We start from the raw sequence: 8,170 nt of genomic DNA on the forward strand, positions 1-8,170 counted from the left end.
CAATATATATATATATATATATATATATATATATATATATATATATATATATATATATATATATATATATATATATATATATATATATATATATATATATACCTCGCTCAGTGTTGCTGCCTCGCTCACGAAAGCTCCTCACCATGCATGGAGGGTTCCATCCCAAATCCAGCACACTGAGACTGTATGCTAGCCGCAAGGAAGGAGGCCGAGGACTAGTGAGTGTAGAAGCCACTATCCAGGATGAAACATCCAAGATGCATGAGTACATCAAGCTCAAGGCCCCAAATGACAGTGTGCTCAGTGAATGTCTCAGGCAATGGAGAGCAGAGGACACAGTGCTGGAGGACAGATCCTCATGGGAGGACAAACCCCTGCATGGGATGTACCACCGGACCATTACTGAAGTGGCTGATATCAAGAAGTCCTACCAATGGCTAGAAAGGGCTGGCCTACAGGACAGCACTGAAGCACTCATCCTGGCAGCCCAGGAACAAGCCCTGAGCACCAGAGCGATAGAGGCTCAGATCTACCACACCAGACAAGACCCAAGGTGTAGATCTACCACACCAGATAAGACCCAAGGTGTAGATCTACCACACCAGACAAGACCCAAGGTGTAGGCTGCGCCAAGAGGCGTCTGAAACAATCCAGCACATAACTGCAGGGTGTAAGATGCTGGCAGGGAAAGCATACATGGAGCGCCACAATCAAGTGGCTGGAATAATATACAGGAACATGTGTGCAGAATATGAACTGGAAACCCCAAGGTCAAAATGGGAAACACCTCCGAAGGTGGTAGAGAATGAGAGGGCAAAGATCCTGTGGGACTTCCAGATCCAGACTGATAGGATGGTAATGGCGAACCAACCAGACATTGTAGTGGTGGATAAAGAACAGAGGAAAGCCGTTGTGGTGGATGTGGCAGTGCCAAGCGATGGGAACATCAGGAAGAAGGAACATGAGAAACTGGAGAAATACCAGGGACTCAGAGAAGAACTGGAGAAAGCCTGGAAAGTGAAGGTGACAGTGGTGCCTGTGGTAATTGGAGCACTCGGGGCAGTAACCCCCAAGCTGGAGGGGTGGCTACAACAGATACCTGGAAAGACCTCAGACCTCTCAGTCCAGAAAAGCGCAGTGCTAGGAACAGCTAAGATACTGTAGGACCCTCAAGCTCCCAGGCCTCTGGTAGAGGACCCCAGCTTGGAGGAGAAACCACCCACGGAGGGTGAGAGGGGCGTTTTTTTTTTTTTTTTTATATACAAAGACATATCAAACTCAGAATTATTAGTCAGGAAATTGAAAAATATATTTACATAGTTGTCAACAATTCAGTTATAACTCTTAATCATAGATTGAAACATCAACTCTTATTTATACAGAACACAGCAAGACTATTGAATATTAAGATGTCTAAAAAAAGACGTAAATTTGTCTTTTGTCCAATTTTGAGGCCAGTTTAGTCCAGATTGTTTTTTAAATTAGCTGAACTCTATTTTAACAATATTTGATAACAATAACATTCATGATTTGGTATTAAAATTTAACTAAACAATTCTGTCACCTCAGCATGCAATTTGCAGACTAAAATGTTATTTCCATAAGGATCTCAAGAATGTGAGCGAAGATTTATTTGTTTTAAAAATAAAAAAAAGATATCATGGGTTAGGCTCTGGTCCAATGACATCTTGCATGCTTGGGATAAACTGGAACCACAGATGAAGAAACCTCAGAACAGTATGCAAAGAGGCAAACATCCAGCTATGTAAAGACAACAATGGTAATATGATTGGCTGGAAGGTGGCGTTTTAAGTGACGGAGCAACCTAGCATAACTGATAAATGAAACGGCGCCGGTTCCCGTGTGGCGTTGGGGGGATTCCGGCTGCCGCTGCTGCTGCGGTGGGGGTCTTGGGGTGGGGATGGCTGGGCACTCTCCCTCCTTCTTTTCACGTTCCACCATCCATTTTAGAAGAACATAAACACTCACCTGAGCACAGGTGTTAGCTCAACAGACTGAATGACTGAAATATTTCACACTAGTTGGTTTTAAGGCATAAGTATGCGTGTGAACACTATCTGTTTTGTGTACATGTCAACAGGTGGACATTTTTGCAACTAACAGGTGTGTTTATAACATTTGAGTGTGTGTGTGGACAGGCTCCGCCCTTTTTTTTTGTTTTTTTTGTTTTTTTACATTTAAACCTTACCATAATGATTAACAACCAGTAAACCTGTCTGCTCTATGCTGCTTCATGGTCTTACCCCCCTTCCCCTCCTATTATCACCCCCTACCCCCCCTCTCTCTAACATCCCTCTCTCTTCTTCCCCTCTTTCCTTTTCCGTCCGGTCCAACACCAAAGATTTTCAGACATGATTGAAATTAATAAAGTTTGGCCTCAATTACAAAAGGGGTTTATTCAGACATACCTTTGGTTTGTCTGAAGATTAATAACCCCTCTTGTTAAAGTAAAATATGTCCAACACAAGAGGCCCTCAGCTCTCATCTGTCTGCCTAGCTGTTGGACAGGACAAGTTAAAAAAAAAAAAATAAATGAAACGGCGCCAAAGTTTCACATAAACTAGAAGTGATTAAAATAAGCCCTAAAAGTCCTTAGAAATGAAAAAGAAAGTAAAACCCAGCAATACCTGTTAGCGCAGCTCTTGTTTCTGAAAAGTACAAAAGTTGGAACCTGAATTGTTAAGGAAAGAAAAGAAAGGGATGGAATTGCATCACTTCAGGTTTGTTTGATGAAGAAACAGGAGAAACACCTCCGAGCCGTCAGCAGAATCTCTGTGTTCAGAAGAACTCGAGGACTCACTTTAGTACTTACCCAGAGCCCCTTCACCTGCTATAAACCCATTTTCTCTGCTGCCTTTACCCAAAAGGGGCTGCTATTTGCTCAGCACTTTGGTGCTCCTTCATGCACCTGCAGCTTTGTGACTCAGCTGGCAGACCTCAATGCTGGGACTTCATTTTTCAAGAACCACCTTTTCATCTATTCTGGATGACAATGAATCTGAGCAGCGTGACGCTCAAAGAGTCTTCAAATGTCATGTGTTCATTATTTATTTGTTGAATGACTTCAAACCGAAATGTCAAACCACCTGTTTATGAATCTGTGAAACTGCATTACAAAGTCTTTAAAGTATTTTAATTCACTAATCTGTTCGCAGACCTTTATTTTTTATTTATGTAAGAATTTCTGACTTCTACATATTCAAAGTCGTACCTGAATACATTTGAAAGGAAAATAGTATAAATAATATACTTTTTTCTTTACTTTGTGAACAAAATCTAAAAAGCGCAACACAATTTTCTAAAGAAAAACTCAATTCAAGGTCAGCTCCTGCAAATTCAAATTTAATGTGCTATTTCTTATAAGTAAGTAAATGTGGAGGCAAAAAAAGGTTATGAAACACAAAAATGGCCCAAAATCAAATGTGCATTTTAAACCATCTGGTAACTTTAAATCATAAAAAGACGAAGACATTCAAAAATGTTTCCAGAACACATTTCTCTCCAAATGTGTGAGTCAGTTCAGTTTCTGTGGGTCTGGAGGTGCAAAATAGGAGATTATTTTGTGAGGGGCGGCAAAGGTAAACTGTAATTACCTGGAGACAAAAACTAAGAAATAACTATTCCTGATGCATATTCAACCTGCTCAGCGCCTGGTAAACAGATGCATTTTCATCCGAGCTTCGACAGCAGTCACCGTCTGATGAGTTTCTGCAAATCTCAAGTTAAAGGTGCAATTACCATGTGTCTGATGATTTTCTCCATATTCAAGTACTTCTCCTCTAATGAAGCGTTTCTTTTCTTTACCGGAACATTGTGCTGTTAAAGCACTTGTAAGCCTTTCACTGCGTCTTCTCTAAAAGGCCAAAAGTGGAACAAGCAGCATTCAAACATCTTTTAAAACGAGGAGAACATGAGTGAAGATGACGGCTTTCAGCAGCTATCATGCAATGACAGACAGTTCTGCTTTTCTGCATAAGCTGCTTTATTTCATAGAGGAATGGCGGATGCTGTTGTGGCTTGATAACAGTAATTATGTTTTCATGATTTTGGTGTGAATGTGCTTTGAACATTTTACTTTTCTCCCAACATGCCGTGTTGCAGAAGTGATTCAGCTGCATGTTTGTGCAGAACTTCTCCAGCTGTAATGAGCATGTCATCCTATTGTCTTTGGTACTCTGAATGCTAGACCAGCTTTAACTGATCATGCAGGACAGAAAAAAAATGACCTTTTCTAAAAAGATCTTTGCATTCAGACATTAGATCATGTTTGTGTTTGTTTTTGTCAGTTTTGCCAACATTCTCGATACTCTTCATTTTTACAGGAAAACGTTTAAGTCTTTATAACATTTTTCCATAGTCTGCTGAGTCATATTGTGTGATTCAGCAGAACGTATTGTAAATGAATTGGGCGCATGTGGTTTCGTCAAAAACCCTCAGAAAATGTAAAAGAATAAAACAAGTCAGAAATGAAACATGTAGTAATAGTAACTCTTTAAGAAACGCGCTCAATGTTTACTTCATGGTTTAAGTTCCTATGTTCAACAGAGTGTAGGACAGAGGTGGAGAGGCAGGTTGGAGCAGGTGGAGGAAGGTTTCAGGTGTGACCAACGGAAAGTGATGAGAGCAGCCATGTCGGTGGTTCAGAGACTCTGATGCAGACAGGAGGCGGAGCTGGAGGTAGCCGTCCTTTTCCCGCCATCATCACTGCTCCTCCTCTCAACGCCTCCAAACGTCACTGATCTCCAGAACATCCACCACCATCTGTTCCTCTGATCCAAAGACAAACGTTTTTTTTTTTTTTCTTTTGTTGTAATCAAATAACTTATTGGGTTTGTTTTTACATATGAAATACATAATTGATCAAATTAGCTTGTTGCTCTGTGACCCTGAAGAGCCCGTTTCAGTATTACAACACTTTTGACATTTAACCCTTTAGACTGTGTCTTACCGTCAACCATTAATGGAACGCCGTCCACCATCCAAACAAGATCAAACTCATGACATGAGTCTTTCTCCTCAGTTTATGCTGGTGTTACTGGTGTCTCATACAAACCATATATGTTTAAAATCCCTTTTGTGCAGCAAAAATAGAACCAATTAGATCAGAAAAACAGGAAACATCCTGATTCTCTAAATAGAAATGATGAAATAATCTGAGAAGTGCTGATAAGCCTGACAACTCATTATTCTATAAGTGTTTGGCTTTTGTGTTCGAGGCAAATGAATGAAATTAGTTTGATTCAATTTTAGAACATGCTGACAAAAAAAAAGATTAAAAGTAGTTTATATAAAGCTCCTTCTTTCCTGAGGAAGTACTCATGGTGTTGAAATGAGGAAGCTCATTAGCCAGGTCAGTTTTATTTACTTGTGAGAGGTGCAGAGCTGTCGCTGACAACCTCAGGGGAGGACAGGAAGGTTGCAAAAACATCCGGATGGGTTACTCTCATCAAATCTGCTCTTTGTTTTTATGCACTTTTTCATTCTCAGGTAAATTCAGAAAAGAGCCGAAAACTGAAATATGTCAGAGTAAATGTTCTCATGGATCCTGCCACAATGTTAAACTGTTAATGTGAAGAACAGGAATGGATTTAATCAGCACACAACCTGAAAATGGATTTGAATAAATGGACAATAAAGACACCGCCCAATGGTTTAGATCATTTTGGTTGATAAGCATGGAAGAAAAAAAAAAGAAGAGTTCACTAAAGGTCCCTGATAGACACCGTCTGCACAAATGACATCATAGAGAACATTACAGACGGTTAGAACCAGAAGGAAGGCTGTCGATCTGCAGCAGAAGGAAAACCAACCTTGGACAATTTACAGAAGATGGAGCTTCTATTTAACTTCATAACCGTAACAAGGACACGACTTTAACTAACAACAACGACATTAACTAAATAATTCATTTTCTAACCATATCCATAAGAACTCTGCTTTGTTTCCTGATCTCTGACTTTCATTTGTGATTCCTGATGATTAGCTATCATTTCATTTGTAATGATTTTTCTGAAACATTACGATAATTCTTCCAATGACAAACATTATGCATTTGTTTTTTATATTTGATTTTTGGCAGTTAATAATGATTTCTGAATTAATGTTGTCTTCTTACGTATCTAATATGAACCCCGTCTTTGTCATTTGATTCGTTTTAATACTTATAGATTCTTTATGTTTGCATTTGGAGAAGTTAAGAACCAGAAAATGAGAATTAATGTAAAGAAATTAAAAACTTTAGCACAATAAAATAGAGGTGGGATTATATAAATTTACTTTCTCCCTTTCAAGTACTTAAATAAACTCCTTTTGACAAACGTATGTTCCGTATGCATCAGAGCTTATATGTCTGATTATGATTAACAGTCATTATAATTGAATTATGTACATGTGTAAAAAAATGTTCAGAATGGCTGAAAAACATGGAAGCAAAAGAACAATGTTCCACTCAAGTTCAGGAGGTTTCCTGTGTGGATAACCTGCATGAGAGACGGACGACTGTTTCTGAGAAAATGAAAAAGTAAAGCATGAATTGAGAAAGCAGTGTGGTGCTGAAAAAAAGTACATTTCATGGTTGTAATAGAAAAGGTCCATGTTCTGAGCGAATGTCCTCAAGGTTCTTCTGTTTCCACTGGTGCTATGCTCCTGTGGTCGGTCAGTTGGAGGGCTGGAGGGAGGTTCCTCTGCTTCTGTCAGTCACTCACAGCTGACTGAAATTTGGAATCAGCACAGGGTTTCAGTGTTTCCAAAGCCATCTGTTTTTATTTAGTCCTTTCATGTTGGGTCTGGTCTGCTGTCCCTTTTTTAACAGCGGTTCTTGTCAATTGAAAAAATAATAAATAGTTTGTATCTTGTTGGATTTTGTCATTTTGTTCTTTTAGTCTTATCTATCAGTTTTTTTTTTGCTAAAACCAAATAAAACTCAATCCATGACATAAAAAAATAAAGTTTTGATCATTTTTGTCTCTCTTTTTTTAAATCCCTATTTTCACTTTAGGAAAACCTGGACTGAAGGCACATTTATGGATCCTGAACTCCTCAGACCCTCAACCTGCGGTTCTGAGTCCACACGTGAAATAAGAGCCTTGATGCCTGAAGGATGATTTCGTTGTGATGCATGCACAAACACCATTAGGACAAATTCAACGTGTCATGTTGACAGTTTTGTGCTCTCTCCTTTTTTTTATGTTTTTAGGAATAATAATGAAGTCCAGTGAGGATTCTTCTTTAATTATTCACATTCAGTGCTGACTAAGCCATGAGCATCACAAGCCGAGATGGAGGCGTCGTCTCGACTCAGAAAACAAAAACTGCAGAGAAATCCATAAAGGACAGACCCCCCCATACTTGTACGGATTTATGCAGCATCTTTGTCTGAGTTTTAGCTAAAACCTAAATTAGGATCCATGCCGTACATTAAGCTGAATGTCCATCTTCTTCCTTTTAAAAACAAACTTTAGTGCTTGTTACTCAAAATGATTACATTTGAGACAAGCTTTCTGATAAAAATATTAGGTTATTATCAGGCAGAACTGTGGCTTGGACACATCCTTAATGAGTCTGGCTCCACAGTAATAACTCTGCGGTAAACATGAGAGCAGTTCTGTACTGAATTTAAGAGGAATATGCCAGCCCAACACCATAATGTGTGACATCTCTCTGGTCTGCATGACATTTTTGAGGGACATGAAGACATTCTGTGATGTTTTTTTCTTTGCAGGAATGGATCCATCAATGTCATCTTCTTCTCTATCAAACAAGGAAAAACTAAAGTTTCCTCCAAGACTCCATGCTATGTCTTTTTCCTTATAATCAAACCATTTTCAGGCACAGATTTGCATTAAATTCCAAACAATGTTCATCACACTGTTCCTTTATGGTGACAAGTTCCACATGCTCTGTCGGGAGTATTTACTGCAGATCATCTCTTGATGATACTTTCACCATCTGGAGTGATTCTCATCCCTTTTTTTTAAAGCTAAGAACTGTGTTTTGCCATCATATTTTTAGAATTTTAAGTGCATTTGTTACCAATAGAAACGTGGAACAACAGAATGTTGTTTTGCAGACAAAAATAAAAAATAAAAAGTTGACAGAGGGCGAGTTTGGTCTTTCCTTTCCATTTTTCAGCTCTGGAAAAGTGGGATGA

Source organism: Oryzias latipes, chromosome 20 (genome assembly GCF_053564925.1).
Source record: "Oryzias latipes strain Hd-rR chromosome 20, Olatipes_Hd-rR_3.1".
Classification (NCBI taxonomy): domain Eukaryota; kingdom Metazoa; phylum Chordata; class Actinopteri; order Beloniformes; family Adrianichthyidae; genus Oryzias; species Oryzias latipes.